This window comes from Salmo salar, chromosome 01 (genome assembly GCF_965601325.2).
Source record: "Salmo salar chromosome 01, fSalSal1, whole genome shotgun sequence".
In the NCBI taxonomy this organism is placed as follows: Eukaryota; Metazoa; Chordata; class Actinopteri; order Salmoniformes; family Salmonidae; genus Salmo; species Salmo salar.
In genome coordinates this window covers 181,622,230-181,646,897 of record NC_138291.1, presented here as the reverse complement: position 1 = coordinate 181,646,897, position 24,668 = coordinate 181,622,230, and the positions used below count along the sequence as shown (strand labels likewise).

Here is a 24,668-nt window from a genome sequence, read left to right as displayed (position 1 = left end):
AAGAAGAAGAGACTTGCTTTGGCCAAGAAACAGAAGCAATGGACATTAGACCGGTGGAAATTTGTCCTTTGGTCTGATGAGTCAAAATTTGAGATTTTTGGTTCCAACTGCCATGTCTTTGTGAGACGCAGAATAGGTGAACGGATTATCTCCGCATGTGTGATTCCCACCGTGAAGCATGGAGGAGGAGGTGTGATGGTGTGGGGGTGCTTTGCTGGTGACACTTTCAGTGATTTATTTAGAATTCAAGGCACACTTAACCAGCATGGCTACCACAGCATTCTGCAGCGATACGCCATCCCATCTGGTTTGAGCTTAGTGGGACTATCATTTGTTTTTCAACAGGACAATGACCCAACATTACAAGGCTGCGTTGAGATAATGACTTATCAATGACCCAAGCACAGCTCTACCGTTGTGTCGCTGAGTCGTCATCATACTTTAGCAAATGTACATTATACCAGGGGCGTTGGTAGACACAATATATGTAAGAGAATGTATGTCCCTCTTACTGCCCTGAATGCCTCTGCTGATCCTACAGCTATTGTATGCAGCAATCGTGTGCCTATTGACCAGATTTATGCTGTTAGCAATGAGGCGGTGTGCCCTAGTAGGAAGTGCACTGTGTTCAGCTCACCCTGCACTAACATAAATAACATGAGCATATCTACTGCTGCTAAGCTTCCCAGTAAAGCAATGAAAACAAGCAAGCATCCCAGAAAAATGCTCAAAATAGCACACGTTAACATATGTAGCTTAAGAAACAAGGTTCATGAAATTAATAACTTGCTAGTAACAGACGACATTTATACTTGGACTATCACTGAAACTCACTTAGATAATACCTTTACAGGCAACATCTGCATCGAGCTAAAGGCTAGAGCTGCCGCTTTCAAGGAGCAGGACAGGAGCACTTTCAAGGAGTGGCAGGTAGCCTAGTGGGTAGTGAGTTGGGCCAGTAACCGAAAGGTTGCTAGATCGAATCCCCGAGCTGACAAGGTAAAAATCTGTTGTTCTGCCCCCTTGAACAAGGCAGTTAACCCACTGTTCCCCGGTAGGCTGTCATTGTAAATAAGAATTTGATCTTAACTGACATGCCTAGTTAAATAAAAAATAAATAAATAATCCAGATGCTACTCCCTCAGATGAACCATCAAACAGGCAAAGCGTCAACACAGGATTAAGATTGAATCCTACTACACTGGCTCTGGTGCTCATTGGATGTGGTAGGGCTTGAAAACTATTACAGACTACAAAGGGAAACCCAGCTATGAGCTAAATGCCTTTTATGCTCGCTTCGAGGCAAGCAACACTGAAGCATGCATGAGAGCACCAGCTGTTCCGGACGACTGTGCGATAACGCTCTCGGTAGCCGATGTAAGCAAGACCTTTAAACAGGTCAACATTCACAAAGCCGCAGGGCCAGACGGATTACCAGGACGTACACTCGGACCAACTGGCAAGTTTCTTCGACTGACATTTTCAACCTCTCCCTGACCGAGTCTGTAATATGTACATATTTCAAGCAGACCACCATAGTCCCTGTGCCCAAGGAAGCGAAGGTAACCTGCCTAAATGATTACTGCCCCATAGCACTCACGTCGGTAGCCATGAAGTGCTTTGAAAGGCTGGTCATGGCTCACATCAACAGCATCATCCTGGATACCCTAGACCCACTCCAATTCGCATACCGCCCCAACAGATCCACAGATGACGCAATCTCAATCGCATTCCACACTGCCTTTTCCCACCTGGACAAAAGGAACACCTATGTGAGAATTCTGTTCATTAACTACAGCTCAGCGTTCAACACCATAGTGCCCACAAAGCTCATCACTAAGCTAAGGACCCTGGGACTAAACACCTCCCTCTGCAACTAGACTTCCTGACGGGTCACCCCCAGGTGGTGAGGGTAGGCAACAACACATCTGCCATGCTGATCCTCAACACTGGGGCCCCTCAGGGGTGTGTGCTTAGTCCCCTCCTGTACACCCTGTTCACCCACGACAGCGTGGCCAAACACAACACCAACACCATCTGATCGTGGACTACAGGAAAAGGCGGGCCGAACAGGCCCCCATTAACATCAAAGGGGCTGTAGTGGAGCGGGTCGAGAGATTCAAGTCCCTTGGTGTCCACATCACCAACAAACTATCATGGTCCAAACAAACGAAGACAGTCGTGAAGAGGGCACGACAACGTATTTTCCCCCTCAGGAGACTGAAAAGATTTGTCATGGGTCCCCAGATCCTAAAAAAGTTCTACAGCTGCACCATCGAGAGCATCCTGACCGGTTGCATTACCGCCTGGTATGGCAACTGCTCAGAATCTGACCATAAGGCGCTACAGAGGGTAGTGCGTACAACCCAGTACATCACTGGGGCCAAGCTTCCTGCCATCCAGAACCTCTATACTAGGCGGTGTCAGAGGAAAGCCCCAAAAAATGTCAAAAATTCCAGTCACCCAAGTCATAGACTGTTTTCTCTGCTACCGCACGGCAAGTGGAACTGGTGCAGCGAGTCTAGGACTAAATGGCTCCTTAACAGCTTCTACCCCCAAGCCATAAGACTGCTGAACAATTAGTAAAATGGCCACCTGGACTATTTACATTGACCCCCCCCCCTTTTTTTTTTACACTGCTGCTACTTGCTGTTTATTATCTATGCATAGTCACTTTACCTCTACCTACATGTATATATTACCTCGACTAACCTGTATCCCCACGCATTGTCGCGGTACCGGTACCCCCTGTATATAGCCTCGTTATTGTTTACTTTTGTTTATTTGATGAACATTTTCTTAACTCTTTCTTGAACTGCATTGCTGGTTAATGGCTTGTAAGTAAGCATTTCACTGTAAGGTTTGAAGTTTTTGCAATACCTATTGTATTCGCGCATGTCACAAATAAATTTTGATTTTATTTGAGTGGAAGCAATACAAGGTTATAACATTTACAGAAAAGACAGAAATGCCAGTGGTGGAGGTGTTGCTGTTTATATTCAGAACCACATTCCTGTAAAGATTAGAGAGGATCTCATGTTAAATACTGTTGGAGTAATATGGCTACAGGTTCATCTGCCTCACCTAAAGCCCATTCTGGTGGGAAGCTGCTATAGACCACCAAGTGGTAACAGTCAGTATCTGGATAATATGTGTGAAATGCTTGATAATGTATGTGATATCAACAGAGAGGTATATTTTCTGGGTGATTTAAATATTGACTGGCTTTCATCAAGCTGCAACCTGGTTCAGGTTATTAATCAACCTACCAGGGTAGTTACAAACAGCACAGGAATGAAATCATCAACATGTATTGATCACATCTTTACTAATGCGCAGAAATATGCTTTAAAGCAGTATCCAGATCCATCAGATGTAGTGATCACAATATAGTAGCCATATCTAGGAAAACCAAAGTTCCAAAGGATGGGCCTAATATAGTGTATAAGAGGTCATACAATAGGTTTGTAGTGATTCCTATGTTGATGATGTAAATAATATTTGCTGGTCTGTGGTGAATAATGAGGAGCAATCAGACGCTGCACTTGACACATTTATGAAATTACTTATTCCAGTTACTAATAAGCATGCAGCTATTAAGAAAATGACTGTAGAAACGGTTAAGTCCCCGTGGATTGATGAGGAATTAAAAAAATGGTATGTTTGAGAGGGACGAGGCAAAAGAAATGGCAGATAAGTCTGGCTGCACAACCGATTGGGAAACGTACTGCAAATTGATAAATCATGTGACTAAACTGAATTAAAAAGAAGAAGAAACTGCACTATGAAACAAAGATTAATGACATAAAGAACGACAGTAAAACGCTTCGGAGCACCTTAAATGACGGCAAACTCGGCTCCATCATTCATTGAATCAGATGGCTCATTCATCACAAAACCCACTGATATTGCCAACTACCTTAGTGATTTTTTTTTTTCATTGACCAGATTAGCAAATTTAGGCATGACGTGCCAGCAACAAACGCTGACACATACACATCAGTGGTGAACCTTTGAAGGCCTTCAGTGTGTGACAGGCTCGTGATGCTGAAAGGACAGCATCCGTAATACCAGTCCACTCATGTAGGAGAGAGAACTTTATGCAAAACACAAAGGGCCAGTGGTGTAGTGGAGGTATATTACGCAGGTTAATACCGTATACCCACCTTTTGTTTCTTCAGTGGGCATTGCTAATACTCACTTCTTAATCCCTACTGATGCGTATCAAAGTATCGTAGTGGAGGTATACGACTAATCAACGATGTAGTACAATAGAGAAATCATGCACAAAGGAGCCTACACAATCGCAAAGCACATGAAATATATTTCACATGCGCGCTGCACACGCAGCCTAGTTTCAGTGGAATATCAGCTGCAGCTCTCAACTGGTTTTGCGCATGGAGCATGACATCGGTAGCCGGTATGGTAGGAAAGACGTTTCAATTTATGATATCTACCAGTAAACGCTAACTAAGACAACAATGAGTATACAAACCAGGTATTGAAAAGTCTGTACTGTTGGTTAGTAGGCTACTTGTGATGCGCAATTGTCATCATGTGCTGTTTGCATCAGGGGCGTAGACATGTATGGGCCTGGGTGGACAGAGGCCCACCCAATGGGGAGCCAGGCCCTGACAGGCCCACCCAATGGGGAGGAGGGCCCTGACAAGCCCACCCAATGGGGAGCCAGACCCTGACAGGCCCACCCAATCAGATTGATGTGTTTAAGCATTGTTGTGGATTTAGACCATCACATTTATTTCTTTTTTCTATAAAAAAAGAGAGTGAAAATCTGACAAATGTACAGGATAAAACCACAGGGGGCCTTTCCTTCGCTGGGCTGGCCGTTCGGGAACTTTTTGACAAAATTAGTGTCTACCCACTTCTCTAGGCACCACTACACCACTGGATAGGGCCGATGGAGAGACATCAGTCACACACAGCACGATGTTAACTTCTATGGGCTAGGTGGGATGCCAGCGTCCCACCTGCGGGACACAGCCAGTGAAATATCAGGGCGGCAAATTCAAAAACAACAAAATGTCATAATTCAACTTTCTCAAACATACGACTATTTTACACCATTTTAAAGATACACGTCTCCTTGATGTAACCACATTGTCCGATTTCAAAAAGGCTTTACAGCGAAAGCAAAACATTAGATTATGTTAGGAGAGTACAAAGACAAAAATAATCACACAGCCATTTTCCAAGCAAGGACATGTGTCAATAAAACCCAAAACACAGCGAAATGAAGCACTAACCTTTGACGATCTTCATCAGATGACACTCCTAGGACATTATGTTACACAATACATGTATGTTTTGTTCGATAAAGTTCATATTTATATCCAAAAACAGCATTTTACATTGGCGCGTGACGTTCAGAAAATATTTTGCCTCCAATACTGCCAGTGAATCAGCACAATTTACAAAAATACTCATCATACACGTTGATAAAATATTAAACTGTTATTCAAAGAATTATAGATGAACATCTCCTTTATGCAACCGCTGTGACAGATTTCAAAAAAGCTTCACGGGGAAAGCACACTTTGCAATAATCTGAGTACTGCGCTCAGAAAACCACACCAGCAATACAGATACCCGCCATTTTGGAGTCATCTAAAATCATAAATAGCATTAGAAATATTCACTTACCTTTGATGATCTTCATCAGAAGGCACTTCCAGGAATCCCAGGTCCACAATAAATGTTGTTTTGTTCGATAAAGTCCATAATTTATGTCCAAATAACTCCTTGTTGTTTGCGCGTTCAGTAAGCTACTCCAAATGTAGGAAGCGCGCCAAACATTTCACGACAAAAAGTTATATTTACGTTCGTTGAAACATGTCAAACGTTGTAAAACATCAATCTTTAGGGCCTTTTTAACGTAAAACTTCAGTAATATTCCAACCGGACAATTCCAATGTCTTGAAAAACGTTTTGGAACACAGCTACCTCCTCACGTGAATGCGCGTAATTGTGGCCTGTCATTCTCTCGGTCATCAGACTCCAGGAGGTCTTGTTCGCTCTCTGTTGACTGCAAAAGCCTGAAACACATTCTAAAGACTGTTGACATCTAGTGGAAGCCTTAGGACGTGCAAATTGAACCCTAAGTCTCTGTATACTGAATAGGCCCAGTCTTGAATAACTACAATCCACTTCCTGGTTGGATTTTTTCTCAGGTTTTTGCCTGCCATATGAGTTCTGTTATACTCAGACACCATTCAAACATTTTTAGAAACTTCAGAGTGTTTTCTATCCAAATCTACTAATAATATGCATATTCTAGTTTCTGAGCAGTAACCTGTAGTAACCTGTTTAAATTGGGTATGTTCTTTTCACTCTGGGAGGGGGACACCATGGAGTTATTAACCATGATGGAGAGGTCTTTGAGTGGGCAGGCCTTCCCAGGGAGAAAGAGCAGCTCCATCTTGTCGAGGTTGAGCTTGAGGTGGTGGGCCAACATCCAAGCTGAGATATATGCCAGGCATGCAGAGATGCTTGTCGCCACCTGGGTGTCAGAAGGGGGGAAGGAGAAAAGTAGTTGAGTGTCATTCGCATAGCAACGATAGGAAAGACCATGAGAGGATATGCCGGAGCCAAGTGACTTGGTGTATAGAGAGAAGAGGAGAGGACCTAGAACTGAGCCCTGGGGGACACCAGTCGTGAGATCAGTGTTGCAGACACAGGTCCTCTCCACATCACCTGGTAGGAGCGGCCTGCCAGGTAGGATGCAATCCAAGAGTGTGCAGAGCCTGAGATGCCCAACCCTGAGAGGGTGGAGAGGAGGATTTGATGGTTCACAGTGTCAAAGGCAGTAGATAGATCTAGGAGGATAAGAACAGAGGAGAGAGAGTCAGCTTTGGCAGTGTGGAGAGCCTCTGTGACACAGAGAAAAGCAGTCTTGGTTGAGTGACCCATCTTGAAGACTGACTGGTTAGGGTCAAGAAGATCATTCTGAGAGAGATAATGGAGAGTTGGTCAGAGACAGAACGCTCAAGTGTTTTGATAGAAAATAAGGGATACCGGTTTGAAGTTTTTGACGTCAGAGGAGTCGAGTGTTGGTTTCTTGAGGAGGGGAGCGACTCGGGCCATTTTTAAGTCAGAGGGGACGCAGCAAGTAGTCAGGGATAAGTTGATGAGGGAAGTGAAGAATGGGAGAAGATCTCCAGAGATGGTCTGGAGAAGGGAGGAGGGCAATGGCTATAAAGAGAAGCCAAAAGGTTTTTGAAGTGAAGCTATAAACATTCCAGGACAATGCCTCCTGGGGCCCCCTACACTATGCGGCTGTCCCCATTGGAGAAAACTTTTTGGTTGCAGGTAAAACCTTTTTTGGTTCCAGGTAGAACCATTTTGGGTTCCATGTAGAGCCCTCTGTGGAAAGGGTTCTACATGGAACCCAAGACGGTTATACTCGGAACCAAAAGGGTTCTATCTGGAACCAACAAGGATTTTTCAAAGGGTTCTCTCCTATGGGCATGCTTCTACACCTGCATTGCTTGCTGTTTGGGGTTTTAGGCTGGGTTTCTGTTACAGCACTTTGAGACATCAGCCGATGTAAGAAGGGCTATATAAATACATTTGATTTGATTTGATATGGGGACAGCAAAAAGATCCCTTTTAGGTTGTAGATAGCACCTTTTTTTCTAAGGGTGTAGCAGTGGTCTGCTGGTCGGGAGGGACAGCTCTGTGTTTGAATGAGACGGGTCTGTTTGAGGTAATCAAGATGGGACAAAGAGTAACATAAAGCCACGTCATCCTCCTCACTGGAATGTGCTTTCAACATCCACCGACCAGTGTTGGATGACTGACTTTGAGATAAGCAAGTACCCTCATTCACTCTTAGCCACAATGTATCACACCCTCACTCAACAGTCAACAACATGTATCCAACCCTCACTCAACACTCAACAACATATATCCAACCCTCACTCAACACTCAACAACATATATCCAACCCTCACTCAACAACATATATCCAACCCTCACTCAACACTCAACAACATATACCCAACCCTCACTCAACACTCAACAACATATATCCAACCCTCACTCAACAGTCAACAACATATATCCAACCTTCACTCAACAACATATATCCAACCTTCACTCAACAGTCAACAACATATATCCAACCTTCACTCAACACTCAACAACATATATCCAACCTTCACTCAACACTCAACAACATATATCCAACCTTCACTCAACATCAGGCACGTCAACAACATATATCCAACCTTCACTCAACATCAGGCACGTCAACAACATATATCCAACCTTCAGTCAACAACATATATCCAAACTTCACTCAACAGTCAACAACATATATCCAACCTTCACTCAAGCTGAAGAGGTTACTCTTTTGCAGGTGCACAAAAAATGACTATGGGATAAATGATATGTTCTCTCCCTCTCTGTGCTGTGGGTTGAGATGGGTTGAGTGATGGTTGCTGCGGTGCCCAAGGTTAGCCACAGAGGGGGCTAACTGTTCCCCCTATACTACAGTATATGCCATGGACCAGAATAATGTCCAGCTGTGTCAGAAGACAGTGTCACGTTCGTCGTAAAGATGGGACCAAGGCGCAGCGGGAATGTGAATACTCATCTTCTTTATTGTGAAGAAAACCAAAATAAACACTTAAACAAAAACAACGACGAGAAAACAGTCCTGTGAGGCACACAGCTACACACGGAACACCTACCCACAAAAACCCATAGGAAAAACACCCCTACTAAATAGGACCTTCAATTAGAGGCAACGAGAAACAGCTGCCTCCAATTGAAGGTCAAACCAATAAACTAAGCATAGAAATAGATAAACTAGACACAGACATAGAAATAGACTAACATAGAACATTGCCCAACAAACCCCGAAACACATTAAACAAACACACCCTTGCCACGTCCTGACCAAACTACAATAACAAATAACCTCTTTAACTGGTCAGGACATGACAGAGAGTGTGTCTTTAATGCTTTACAGTGCTGAAAGCTTTTCTCTACATATCCAGATGTCACTCTTAAAAGCTGGATGTAGGACCATTAAATCTTTCTGTCGCAGTAAAGCATTAAAACCTACTCTGTCTCTGTCATACATATCTTTTATATGAGCGGATGCAGAGAGCAGTGTTAAAACTCTGAGTCAAAACTCATCGAGCCACGTGCTTCCTCAGAACAACTGACATGTAAAATGCATCAAGCTCTGCCACAGTCCCCGTGGATGACTTCTAGTGCATGGAGCTAGTTGGAAAAGGGGAATAAAGTCAAAGTGTGTTGCAAAGTAGGTTAACCGCTCTACTGTGTCCTTGTCATTAATTACTCATAGCAATGTTATAGCACCCATTATGACTCATGGCAATGTTATAGCACCCATTATGACTCACGGCAATGTTATAGCACCCATTATGACTCACAGCAATGTTATAGCACCCATTATGACTCACAGCAATGTTATAGCACCCATTATGACTCATAGCAATGTTATAGCACCCATTATGACTCATGGCAATATTATAGCACCCATTATGACTCATAGCAATGTTATAGCACCTATTATGACTCCTAGCAATGTTATAGCACCTATTATGACTCCTAGCAATGTTATAGCACCCATTATGACTCATAGCAATGTTATAGCACCCATTATGACTCATGGCAATGTTATAGCACCCATTATGACTCACAGCAATGTTATAGCACACATTATGACTCATAGCAATGTTATAGCACCCATTATGACTCATGGCAATGTTATAGCACCCATTATGACTCATAGCAATGTTATAGCACCTATTATGACTCCTAGCAATGTTATAGCACCCATTATAACTCCTAGCAATGTTATAGCACCCATTATGACTCATAGCAATGTTATAGCACCCATTATGACTCATAGCAATGTTATAGCACCTATTATGACTCCTAGCAATGTTATAGCACCTATTATGACTCCTAGCAATGTTATAGCACCCATTATGACTCATAGCAATGTTATAGCACCCATTATGACTCATGGCAATGTTATAGCACCCATTATGACTCACAGCAATGTTATAGCACACATTATGACTCATAGCAATGTTATAGCACCCATTATGACTCATGGCAATGTTATAGCACCCATTATGACTCATAGCAATGTTATAGCACCTATTATGACTCCTAGCAATGTTATAGCACCCATTATAACTCCTAGCAATGTTATAGCACCCATTATGACTCATGGCAATGTTATTGCACCCATTATGACTCATAGCAATGTTATAGCACCCATTATGACTCACAGCAATGTTATAGCACCCATTATGACTCATGGCAATGTTATAGCACCCATTATGACTCATAGCAATGTTATAGCACCCATTATGACTCATGGCAATGTTATAGCACCCATTATGACTCATAGCAATGTTATAGCACCCATTATGACTCATAGCAATGTTATAGCACCCATTATGACTCATAGCAATGTTATAGCACCCATTATGACTCATAGCAATGTTATAGCACCCATTATGACTCATGGCAATGTTATAGCACCCATTATGACTCACAGCAATGTTATAGCACCCATTATGACTCATGGCAATGTTATAGCACCCATTATGACTCATAGCAATGTTATAGCACCCATTATGACTCACAGCAATGTTATAGCACCCATTATGACTCATAGCAATGTTATAGCACCCATTATGACTCACGGCAATGTTATAGCACCCATTATGACTCATAGCAATGTTATAGCACCCATTATGACTCATAGCAACGTTATAGCACCTATTATGACTCCTAGCAATGTTTTAGCACCCATTATGACTCATAGCAATGTTATAGCACCCATTATGACTCATGGCAATGTTATAGCACCCATTATGACTCACGGCAATGTTATAGCACCCATTATGACTCACAGCAATGTTATAGCACCCATTATGACTCATAGCAACGTTATAGCACCCATTATGACTCACAGCAATGTTATAGCACCCATTATGACTCATAGCAATGTTATAGCACCCATTATGACTCATAGCAATGTTATAGCACCCATTATGACTCATAGCAATGTTATAGCACCCATTATGACTCATAGCAATGTTATAGCACCCATTATGACTCATGGCAATGTTATAGCACCCATTATGACTCATAGCAATGTTATAGCACCCATTATGACTCACAGCAATGTTATAGCACCCATTATGACTCATAGCAACGTTATAGCACCCATTATGACTCACAGCAATGTTATAGCACCCATTATGACTCATAGCAATGTTATAGCACCCATTATGACTCATAGCAATGTTATAGCACCAATTATGACTAGAGGTCGACCGATTATGATTTTTCAACGCCGATGCCGATGCCGATTATTGGGGGCCCAAAAGGTCGGTACCGATTAATCAGCCGATTTAAAAAAAAAATGTTTTGTAATAATGACAATTACAACAATACTGAATGAACACTTTTCTTTTACCTTAATATAATACATCAAAAAATCAATTTAGCCTCAAATAAATAATGAAACATGTTCAATTTGGTTTAAATAATGCAAAAACAAAGTGTTGGAGAAGAAAGTAAAAGTGCAATATGTGCCATGTAAAAAAGCTAACGTTTAAGTTCCTTGCTCAGAACATGAGAACATATGAAAGCTGGTGGTTCCTTTTAACATGAGTCTTCAATATTCCCAGTTAAGAAGTTTTAGGTTGTAGTTATTATTGGAATTATAGGACTATTTCTCTCTATAACATTTGTATTTCATATACCTTTGACTATTGGATGTTCTTATAGGGACTTTAGTATTGCCAGTATAACAGTATAGCTTCCGTCCCTCTCCTCGCCCCGACCTGGGCTCGAACCAGGAACACATCGACAACAGCCACCCTCGAAGCATCGTTACCCATCGCTCCACAAAAGCCGCGGCCCTTGCAGAGCAAGGGGAACAACTACTCCAAGTCTCAGAGCGAGTGACGTCACCGATTGAAACGCTATTAGCACGCACCCCGCTAACTAGCTAGCCATTTCACATCGGTTACTTTACCAATTCCGGGTTGCAGACTGAGTATTTTAATTGAAGTTGACATTGAGAACATAATTCTCCTAATCTCGGGAGTTGATAGGCTTGAAGTCATAAACAGCTCAATGCTTGAAGCACAGCGAAGGGCTGCTGGCAAACGCACGAAAGTGCTGTTTTAATGAATGCTTACGAGCCTGCTGCTGCCAACCATCGCTCAGTCAGACTGCTCTATCAAATATCAAATCATAGACTTAATTATAACATAATAACACACAGAAATATGAGCCTTTGGTCATTGATATGGTCGAATCCAGAAACTATCATTTCGAAAACAAAACGTTTATTCTATCAGTGAAATACGGAACCGTTCCGTATTTTATCTAACGGGTGGCATCCCTAAGTCTAAATATTCCTGTTACATTGCACAACCTTCAATGTTATGTCGTAATTATGTACAATTCTGGCAAATTAGTTCGCAACGAGCCAGGCGGCCCAAACTGCTGCATATACCCTGACTGCTTGCACGGAACGCAAGAGAAGTGACACAATTTCCCTAGTTATAAGAAATTCATGTTAGCAGGCAATATTAACTAAATATGCAGGTTTAAAAATATATACTTGTGTATTGATTTTAAAGAAAGGCATTGATGTTTATGGTTAGGTTTGGTGCAACGACATTGATAAATCATCACCCGTTTGGCGAAGTAGGCTGTGATTCGATGAGAAATTAACAGGCACCGTATCGATTATATGCAACGCAGGACAAGCTACATAAACTAGTAATATCAACCATGTGTAGTTAACTAGTAATTATGTTAAGATTGATTGTTTTTTATAAGATAAGTTTAATGCTAGCTAGCAACTTACCTTGGCTTCTTGCTACCCTCGCGTAACAGGTAGTCAGCCTGCCACGCCTGCGTGGAGTGCAATGTAAGGCAGGTGGTTAGAGCGTTGGACTAGTAACCGGAAGGTTGAAAAAACAAATCCACGAGCTGACAAGGTAAAAATATGTCGTTCTGCTCCTGAACAAGGCAGTTAACCCACCGTTCCTAGGCCGTTTTGAAAATAAGAATGTGTTCTCTAACCACTAGGCTACCTGCCGCCACTCCACTCTAACCACTAGGCTAACTTCCTGCCCTCCACTCTAACCACTAGGCAACCTGCCGCCCCTCCACTCTTACCACTAGGCTACCTGCCGCCCCTCCACTCTAACCACTAGGCTACCTGCCGCCCCTCCACTCTAACCACTAGGCTACCTGCCGCCCCTCCACTCTAACCACTAGGCTACCTGCCGCCCCTCCACTCTAACCACTAGGCTACCTGCCGCCCCTCCACTCTAACCACTAGGCTACCTTCCTGCCCCTCCACTCTAACCACTAGGCTACCTGCCGCCCCTCCACTTTTACCACTAGGCTACCTGCCGCCCCTCCACTCTAACCACTAGGCTACCTTCCTGCCCCTCCACTCTAACCACTAGGCTACCTGCCGCCCCTCCACTCTAACCACTAGGCTACCTTCCTGCCCCTCCACTCTAACCACTAGGCTACCTGCCGTCCCTCCACTCTAACCACTAGGCTACCTGCCGCCCCTCCACTCTAACCACTAGGCTACCTGCCGCCCCTCCACTCTAACCACTAGGCTACCTGCCGCCCCTCCACTCTAACCACTAGGCTACCTGCCGCCCCTCCACTCTAACCACTAGGCTACCTGCCGCCCCTCCACTCTAACCACTAGGCTACCTTCTGCCCCTCCACTCTAACCACTAGGCTACCTGCCTCCCCTCCACTCTAACCACTAGGCTACCTGCCGCCCCTCCACTCTAACCACTAGGCTACCTGCCGCCCCTCCACTCTAACCACTAGGCTACCTGCCGCCCCTCCACTCTAACCACTAAGCTACCTTCCGCCCCTCCACTCTAAACACTAGGCTACCTGGCGCCCCTCCACTCTAACCACTAGGCTACCTGCCGCCCCTCCACTCTAACCACTAGGCTACCTGCCGCCCCTCCACTCTAACCACTAAGCTACCTGCCGCCCCTCCAGCCCCTCCACTCTAACCACTAGGCTAGCTGCCGCCCCTTCAGCCCCTCCACTCTAACCACTAGGCTACCTGCCGCCCCTCCACTCTAACCACTAGGCTACCTGCCGCCCCTCCACTCTAACCACTAGGCTACCTGCCGCCCCTCCACTCTAACCACTAGGCTACCTGCCGCCCCTCCACTCTAACCACTAGACTACCTTCCTGCCCCTCCACTCTAACCACTAGGCTACCTGCCGCCCCTCCACTCTAACCACTAGGCTACTTGCCGCCCCTCCACTCTAACCACTAGGCTACCTGCCGCCCCTCCACTCTAACCACTAGGCTACCTGCCGCCCCTCCACTCTAACCACTAGGCTACCTGCCGCCCCTCCACTCTAACCACTAGGCTACCTGCCGCCCCTCCACTCTAACCACTAGGCTACCTTCCTGCCCCTCCACTCTAACCACTAGGCTACCTGCCGCCCCTCCACTCTAACCACTAGGCTACCTGCCGCCCCTCCACTCTAACTACTAGGCTACCTGCCGCCCCTCCACTCTAACCACTAGGCTACCTTCCTGCCCCTCCACTCTAACCACTAGGCTACCTGCCGCCCCTCCACTCTAACCACTAGGCTACCTGCCGCCCCTCCACTCTAACCACTAGGCTACCTGCCGCCCCTCCACTCTAACCACTAGGCTACCTTCCTGCCCCTCCACTCTAACCACTAGGCTACCTTCCTGCCCCTCCACTCTAACCACTAGGCTACCTGCCGCCCCTCCACTCGAACCACTAGGCTACCTGCCGCCCCTCCACTCTAACCACTAGGCTAACTTCCTGCCCCTCCACTCTAACCACTAGGCTACCTGCCGCCCCTCCACTCTAACTACTAGGCTACCTGCCGCCCCTCCACTCTAACCACTAGGCTACCTGCCGCCCCTCCACTCTAACCACTAGGCTACCTGCCGCCCCTCCACTCTAACCACTAGGCTACCTTCCTGCCCCTCCACTCTAACCACTAGGCTACCTGCCGCCCCTCCAGCCCCTCCACTCTAACCTCTTGGCTACCTGCCGCCCCTCCAGCCCCTCCACTCTAACCACTAGGCTACCTGCCGCCCCTCCACTCTAACCACTAGGCTACCTGCCGCCCCTCCCCCTCCAGCCCCTCCACTCTAACCACTAGGCTACCTGCCGCCCCTCCACTCTAACCACTAGGCTACCTTCCTGCCCCTCCACTCTAACCACTAGGCTACCTGCCGCCCCTCCCCCTCCAGCCCCTCCACTCTAACCACTAGGCTACCTGCCGCTCCTCCACTCTAACCACTAGGCTACCTGCCGCCCCTCCACTCTAACCACTAGGCTACCTGCCGCTCCTCCAGCCCCTCCACTCTAACCACGCGTTCCTTTCCCCTGAGGCCTACAACACACAACTTATTCAAACAAATCCCCGTTGAAGTGGAATACAACGTAGGTCTAGTCGTTGTAGTGACCAGGTTTTTTGGCTCACTTTGGCATTTATACACCTTTGCACATTATATCAGTAGTTAGTTACTCTCTGAACTGCAGGTACTTTCAGAGACGGGTGTTTCCTTAGGGGGAGGAGAGTCCAGGTGTTTTCCATGTCTGATCTGCTATGAGGAAATACATGGCGTCACAGAAGTGAATTTTCCTTCCTGTAAAGTTGAATGTGTGGCTAAGATGAAAGAACACACGTATCCAGTATCCCAATGCAACACATGAAAAGGCAGGAAAAGTCAGAGAAAGAGAGAGAGAGAGAGAATAGCCTAAGAATTTTAAATTATTTTTTTTTGCCAGACACTGACGCCTGTCTTCCTGTCCCATAGGGCATCAGTTACGGAGGAGAATGACGCGTCCTTTCACTCATGCTGCACTGTATCCACCAGGAGCACGTTCGGACAGGAATAGCCCGCTGAAACAGCTCAGGTGATCACTGAGGAGGAGTGTGCTCCAGTACCAATGTCCACACATGGACAGTTTGATGAGTTTTTCCTTTCAGATTGAAGGAGAACGTGTTATAATGAAAGTCGTGGTAGGAACACAGGAGTTATTACATAACAGGACTTTGAGACGTAAACCGAAAGCGACAGCAGGCTGAGAACAACATGAGTTAGTCAGCAGTTAATATACACGACAGGGGGGGGGTGGGGGGCACACAGTACAGAGGGTGGTTCAACAGTACACTGATATATCCAGCCTTAAGAGTAGCAAACTCTACCAATGGGGGGGGACGATACATGGATATCCACTCCATCTCTAACTAACCCACAAAGCTACTTCTTCTTCTTAGGCATGAGGGAAGAAAACAAAGGATCACAATAACTCATTCTTAATTCAAACTAAAATTGGTAGATTATAAATTGGTCAATGAGAGCACTGTGCTTGTAGCCTGGTTTATACTGCGCATGTAGCCTGGTTTATACTGTGCTTGTAGCCTGGTTTATACTGTGCATGTAGCCTGGTTTATACTGTGCATGTAGCCTGGTTTATACTGTGCATGTAGCCTGGTTTATACTGTGCATGTAGCCTGGTTTATACTGCGCATGTAGCCTGGTTTATACTGTACATGTAGCCTGGTTTATACTGCGCATGTAGCCTGGTTTATACTGCGCATGTAGCCTGGTTTATACTGCGCATGTAGCCTGGTTTATACTGTGCATGTAGCCTGGTTTATACTGCGCATGTAGCCTGGTTTATACTGTGCATGTAGCCTGGTTTATACTGTGCATGTAGCCTGGTTTATACTGTGCATGTAGCCTGGTTTATACTGTGCGTGTAGCCTGGTTTATACTGTACATGTAGCCTGGTTTATACTGTGCATGTAGCCTGGTTTATACTGTGCATGTAGCCTGGTTTATACTGTGCATGTAACCTGGTTTATACTGTGCATGTAGCCTGGTTTATACTGTGCATGTAGCCTGGTTTATACTGTACATGTAGCCTGGTTGATACTGTGCTTGTAGCCTGGTTTATACTGTGCATGTAACCTGGTTTATACTGTGCATGTAGCCTGGTTTATACTGTGCATGTAGCCTGGTTTATACTGTACATGTAGCCTGGTTGATACTGTGCTTGTAGCCTGGTTTATACTGTGCATGTAGCCTGGTTTATACTGTGCATGTAGCCTGGTTTATACTGCGCATGTAGCCTGGTTTATACTGCGCATGTAGCCTGGTTTATACTGTGCATGTAGCCTGGTTTATACTGTGCATGTAGCCTGGTTTATACTGCGCATGTAGCCTGGTTTATACTGTGCATGTAGCCTGGTTTATACTGCGCATGTAGCCTGGTTTATACTGCGCATGTAGCCTGGTTTATACTGCGCATGTAGCCTGGTTTATACTGTGCATGTAGCCTGGTTTATACTGCGCATGTAGCCTGGTTTATACTGTGCATGTAGCCTGGTTTATACTGCGCATGTAGCCTGGTTTATACTGTGCATGTAGCCTGGTTTATACTGCGCATGTAGCCTGGTTTATACTGTGCATGTAGCCTGGTTTATACTGCGCATGTAGCCTGGTTTATACTGTGCATGTAGCCTGGTTTATACTGCGCATGTAGCCTGCTTTATACTGTGCATGTAGCCTGGTTTATACTGCGCATGTAGCCTGCTTTATACTGTGCATGTAGCCTGGTTTATACTGTGCATGTAGCCTGGTTTATACTGCGCATGTAGCCTGCTTTATACTGTGCATGTAGCCTGGTTTATACTGTGCATGTAGCCTGGTTTATACTGCGCATGTAGCCTGGTTTATACTGCGCATGTAGCCTGGTTTATACTGTACATGTGGGAAGGCAGGCTGTGTGAATCATTGAATCCCCCTGTATCCTTAGTCAGGAGCGGTAGTGTATTGTTTTCATCCAGTTGTCATTATACTCAATGTACTCAATAGTCTGAATTATTGGTCCTCTGTAGTAAAATGACCAGGCCACTTTATTCTTTACCATTATTATACATCACGCCAAAAAATATATATAAAAAATAAACCTGCATACACTGAAACATTTTACTTTATTTCAGAGTAGGTTGAATATTAATTTAAAAAAAAAAAGGTAGTGTGTATTCATTTCAACAGAACAGAGTCAGCACAGGCTTGAATAAGAGGCTAATAGAAATGTAGGGTAATATTAGTATCAGATTTCGGCACTCTTTCGAGATTGGATACCCCAGAAAATGAGAAGGGAAATTGAATGAATGCAGTTGTACTCTGGTCATCCAAATACAACGTTACTTTGTCGCGTTGCTCGTTTCAACGAAAGTTTCTGCCCATTTGATGTTACAATGTTTCAACTTTCAATAGCTGTTTACGATTTGAGTGAGTTAAATGTGATCCATTCCTTTTTCAGTTTCATTACGCATTGCCTCGATTACAGAAAAGCAAACTCGCAAATGTATGAATAAATCGAGGCAATGCGTAATGAAACTGAAAAGAAATGGATCACATTTAACTCACTCAAATCGTAAACGGCTATTGAAAGTTAAAACATTGTAACATCAAATGGGCAGAAACTTTCGTTGAAACGAGCAACGCGACAAAGTAACGTTGTATTTGGATGACCAGAGTACAACTGCATTCATTCAATACCCTGTAAAGTGCTATTTAAAAACAGTAAATATGCTTTTTATATTTCTGAGCGTATCGTCCTTACCTGAACATTAGGTAAATCCAACCATATGCTCTCCGGACGTCGTTCGACTACAGTTCCCACACACACACAACTGTCTGTATCCCGCTCGACCTCCCACAGCCAGGGAGGAAAACCCGGTGAAATAACACCAACCTATAGCAACAGCCAGGGAGGAAAACCCGGTGAAATAACACCAACCTATAGCACCGCCAGGGAGGAAAACCCGGTGAAATAACACCAACCTATAGCACCGCCAGGGAGGAAAACCCGGTGAAATAACACCAACCTATAGCACCGCCAGGGAGCAAAACCCGGTGAAATAACACCAACCTATAGCACCGCCAGGGAGGAAAACCCGGTGAAATAACACCAACCTATAGCACCGCCAGGGAGGAAAACCCGGTGAAATAACACCAACCTATAGCACCGCCAGGGAGGAAAACCCGGTGAAATAACACCAACCTATAGCACCGCCAGGGAGGAAAACCCGGTGAAATAACACCAACCTATAGCACCGCCAGGGAGGAAAACCCGGTGAAATAACACCAACCTATAGCACCGCCAGGGAGGAAACCCCGGTGAAATAGCACCAACCTATAGCACCGCCAGGGAGGAAACCCCGGTGAAATAACACCAACCTATAGCACCGCCAGGGAGGAAAACCCGGTGAAATAACACCAACCTATAGCACCGCCAGGGAGGAAAACCCGGTGAAATAGCACCAACCTATAGCACCGCCAGGGAGGAAAACCCGGTGAAATAACACCAACCTATAGCACCGCCAGGGAGGAAAACCCGGTGAAATAACACCAACCTATAGCACCGCCAGGGAGGAAAACCCGGTGAAATAACACCAACCTATAGCACCGCCAGGGAGGAAAACCCGGTGAAATAACACCAACCTATAGCACCGCCAGGGAGGAAAACCCGGTGAAATAACACCAACCTATAGCACCACCAGGGAGGAAAACCCGGTGAAATAACACCAACCTATAGCACCGCCAGGGAGGAAAACCCGGTGAAATAGCACCAACCTATAGCAACAGCCAGGGAGGAAAACCCGGTGAAATAACACCAACCTATAGCAACAGCCAGGGAGGAAAACCCGGTGAAATAACACCAACCTATAGCACCGCCAGGGAGGAAAACCCGGTGAAATAACACCAACCTATAGCACCGCCAGGGAGGAAAACCCGGTGAAATAACACCAACCTATAGCACCGCCAGGGAGGAAAACCCGGTGAAATAGCACCAACCTATAGCAACAGCCAGGGAGGAAAACCCGGTGAAATAACACCAACCTATAGCACCGCCAGGGAGGAAAACCCGGTGAAATAACACCAACCTATAGCACCGCCAGGGAGGAAAACCCGGTGAAATAACACCAACCTATAGCACCGCCAGGGAGGAAAACCCGGTGAAATAACACCAACCTATAGCAACAGCCAGGGAGGAAAACCCGGTGAAATAACACCAACCTATAGCACCGCCAGGGAGGAAAACCCGGTGAAATAACACCAACCTATAGCACAGCCAGGGAGGAAAACCCGGTGAAATAACACCAACCAATAGCACCGCCAGGGAGGAAAACCCGGTGAAATAACACCAACCTATAGCAACAGCCAGGGAGGAAAACCCGGTGAAATAACACCAACCTATAGCAACAGCCAGGGAGGAAAACCCGGTGAAATAACACCAACCTATAGCACCGCCGAGGAGGACCGTGTGGTGCCGCTGAGGATACAAACCGATATTGTGTTTACAACAAGTGAGGAAAGCCAAAAGGGTTACTCGTTTACATTTATAAGTTGAATTGCAATATCGGCTGTTAGGAAAAAAAATCTGGTGAATTTATTAGAAGCTTTAACAACCACGGGATGAAAAGGGGTCTGGTTACAAACTAATTTACATGGCTACTGTACTTAAGTTTTAACAACAGTGCCATCTCGTGTTGAAAGTACAGAAACACTATTTTACAAAGTCATCTGGTGATGTAAAACAAAAACAAAAAATACCTGCACAAAATCAGCATTATATTCTGTGATTACTTGACATTTGGGTACCTGTGTCTCAGTTGGTAGAGCATGGTGTTTGCAACGCCAGGGTTGTGGGTTCGATCCCCACGGGGGGCCAGTACAAAAAAATGCATGAAGTGAAAATGAAATGTATGCATTCACTACTGTAAGTCGCTCTGGATAAGAGCGTGTATTGAGACGGTGTCGACCTGTAGCTGTAATGAGTGGTCGGAGGTGCAGAATAGGCTTTTTTTCCCCCCCCCGGTTAGGTTGTACATTTTTAATTTAGACTTTTTTTTTTGAAGTACATGACAGCTGTAATGGGAGTAAATGAAGATAGTTGCTCGGCGAAACTCCATATTTGCTGAGTAATAAATGTATTTTGCCATTGTAACGCTTGTTATTCAGATGGCCGGTCTACTGCGCTCCCATTGACTAGCTGGTGTTGTCTCTCTCACTCTCTCACTCTCACAGACATTCCAAGGTAAGGATGGAAAGTGTCATTTAACAGTTAGCTGCCGACCGTAATGCAGAGCCTATTATTATCATGTTGGGTAACATTTGCCCATGTATTTATTTTCAGAATTTCAATGAGTTGTAAAAATGTCTGAGAACTCTGCTGAATTCCCTGTAGTGAAGGTCAGCTAAGTTAACCGAGGCTACTTAACGTTACTAGTTAACCGAGGCTACTTAACGTTACTAGTTAACCGAGGCTACTTAACGTTACTAGTTAACCGAGGCTACTTAACGTTACTAGTTAACCGAGGCTACTTAACGTTACTAGTTAACCAAGGCGACTTAACGTTACTAGTTAACCAAGGCTACTTAACGTTACTAGTTAACCGAGGCTACTTAACGTTACTAGCTCGGTATTTCAAGTTGTTATATTATCATTAGTAGTCTATTATCAGGTTAAAACATATGCTTATTATTTATAATTTCTTAGATATTTATTAACTAATCATTCAGTCAAATACACTATGCTACAGCCATTGAATCTGTCTCTTTGAGTGTTAAGGGACGGTTAACGGCTAGCTCTGTTTACGACATCAAGTTATTATATTTTTCTATCCTGAAATATCGGGGGCAAATATTATTAATCAGTGACTGAAATTTGACGCTACGTGATATTGACTTCCGGACTGGGAGAGCGCTCAAAGCGTTGGTTTAACCGTGTTGGGAAATAGAAAGACGGGGGCGTTAGAGGAGACGGGTCATAATCATAGTCGATATCTCTAAAGGCCAGTTTATGTTGCTTTCAAGACAACTGGGAACGAGGTTGAATCATGCGTTCAGTGATCATTAGGTCGGAAAGTCGGAGCTCTACAAAATAGGCCCGAGTTGGATGACCAAAATACATTTTCCCAGTCGGAGCTCGTTATTTTCCGATTTCCTAGTTGTCTTGAACGCTCGGAGGTCGGAGATTTCCCAGTTCCGAGTTGGTTTTGAACGTAGCATTACACTTGGTCTATCGACATGTCTGTAGACCAGGAGTTTCCAACCCCGTTCCTGGACAGCTACTGACCGTCCTGTAGCTTTTCACTCCAACCCTCATCTAGCACACCTGATTCTAATAATTAGCTGGTTGATAAACGGAACCAGATTAGTTACAACTGGGGTTGATGCAAAACCCTACAGGAAGGTGGTGCTCCAGGAACTGGGTTGGAGAGACCTGGTGTAAACCTACAGGAGGGTATCTCTCCAGGAACAGGGTTGGAGAGCCCTGGTGTAAACCTACAGGAAGGTGGTGCTCCAGGAACTGGGTTGGAGAGACCTGGTGTAAACCTACAGGAGGGTATCTCTCCAGGAACAGGGTTGGAGAGCCCTGGTGTAAACCTACAGGAGGGTATCTCTCCAGGAACAGGGTTGGAGAGCCCTGGTGTAAACCTACAGGAAGGTGGTGCTCCAGGAACAGGGTTGGAGAGCCCTGGTGTAAACCTACAGGAAGGTGGTGCTCCAGGAACAGGGTTGGAGAGCCCTGGTGTAAACCTACAGGAAGGTGGTGCTCCAGGAACAGGGTTGGAGAGCCCTGGTGTAAACCTACAGGAAGGTGGTGCTCCAGGAACAGGGTTGGAGAGCCCTGGTGTAAACCTACAGGAGGGTATCTCTCCAGGAACAGGGTTGGAGAGCCCTGGTGTAAACCTACAGGAGGGTATCTCTCCAGGAACAGGGTTGGAGAGCCCTGGTGTAAACCTACAGGAGGGTATCTCTTCAGGAACAGGGTTGGAGAGCCCTGGTGTAAACCTACAGGAAGGTATCTCTCCAGGAACAGGGTTGGAGAGCCCTGGTGTAAACCTACAGGAAGGTGGTGCTCCAGGAACAGGGTTGGAGAGCCCTGGTGTAAACCTACAGGAGGGTATCTCTCCAGGAACAGGGTTGGAGAGCCCTGGTGTAAACCTACAGGAGGGTATCTCTTCAGGAACAGGGTTGGAGAGCCCTGGTGTAAACCTACAGGAAGGTGGTGCTCCAGGAACAGGGTTGGAGAGCCCTGGTGTAAACCTACAGGAGGGTATCTCTCCAGGAACAGGGTTGGAGAGCCCTGGTGTAAACCTACAGGAGGGTATCTCTCCAGGAACAGGGTTGGAGAGCCCTGGTGTAAACCTACAGGAGGGTATCTCTTCAGGAACAGGGTTGGAGAGCCCTGGTGTAAACCTACAGGAAGGTATCTCTCCAGGAACAGGGTTGGAGAGCCCTGGTGTAAACCTACAGGAAGGTGGTGCTCCAGGAACAGGGTTGGAGAGCCCTGGTGTAAACCTACAGGAGGGTATCTCTCCAGGAACAGGGTTGGAGAGCCCTGGTGTAAACCTCCAGGAAGGTGGTACTGTTATAATAATAGTACTGTTTGTCCATTTTGAGACGCCGTAGCGTCGGAAATCATCTAAAAATAACTCAAGAAATCTGTCATTAATTTTTACATCGTTGCCAAGGAGATCTTAGTCACGCAATTTTGCGTCTGACTAGGATGTTTGGTGTGCAGTATTTCTCAAGTGAAAAAATGTGCATGAGGGCGAGTCGTCTCTCATTGAACGACATTATTTATAAAGCCCTTTTTAACATCAGCAGATGTCAGTGCTTATACAGAAACCCAGCCTAAAACCCCCAAACAGCAAGCAATGTAGGTGTAGAAGCACGGTGGCTAGGAAAAACTCCCTAGAAAGGCCAGAACCTAGGAAGAAACCTAGAGAGGAACCAGGCTATGAGGGGTGGCCAGTCCTCTTCTGTCTGTGCCGGGTGGAGACTATAGGAGTACATGACCATTAAGGCCTGATCATTGCCCTTACAAAAAAAGATTGCAGTTTTGAAACTGCAGTCGACTGTGGTATTTTGGACGCAGTAATTGCAGTAATTCCTGCACTCTAACTGCAGTTACACTTCAAAATGACTGCAGTAAAACAAAACGGTTATTTTTGACACAGTATTTGTAGCGTACTGCAGTTATACTGCAGTCTGAATGATAACTTTTTTTATAAGGGTCTTCAAGGTGTTCAAACGTTCATAATAATCACAGTGGTTGTTGAGGGTGCAACAGGTCAGCACCTCAGGAGTAAATGTCAATTGGCTTTTCATAGCCGAGCATTCAGTGGTCGAGACAACAGGTGCAGTAGAAGGAGAGACAAAGCGAGAGAGAGAGAGAGAGAGAGAGAGAGAGAGAGGGGGGGGGAGAAGAGGAGAGAGAGAGAGACAGAGAGAGAGAGGAGAGAGGGGGAGAAGGAGAGAGAGAGAGAGGGGAGAAGGGGGGAGAGAGAGAGAGAGAGAGAGAGAGAGAGAGGGGGAGAAGAGGAGAGAGAGACAGAGAGAGAGAGAGAGAGAGGAGAGAGAGGGGGAGAAGGAGAGAGGGGGAGAAGGGGAGAGAGAGAGAGAGAGAGAGAGAGAGAGAGGGGAGAGAGGGGGAGAAGGAGAGAGGGTCAAAAACAGCAGGTCTGGGACAAGCTAGCACGTCCGGTGAACAGGTCAGGGT

The 24,668-nt window shown here is 45.4% G+C and overlaps 1 protein-coding gene across 2 annotated transcripts in view; it reads right to left on the bottom strand.

The window, feature by feature from the left end:
* Positions 1-18,818, bottom strand: part of LOC106572798 (MOB kinase activator 3B) — a 56,897-nt gene extending 38,079 nt beyond the window's left edge. The window contains exon 1 of one of the 2 annotated variants that reach the window (XM_014147283.3): positions 18,717-18,818. The gene's annotated coding sequence lies outside the window, so the exon portion shown is untranslated. Of the gene's footprint in view, positions 1-12,898; positions 13,258-18,716 lie in introns of those variants that run through there. The other variant, XM_082957019.1, reaches the window with a different exon arrangement.
* Between the last annotated feature and the right edge of the window lie 5,850 nt (positions 18,819-24,668).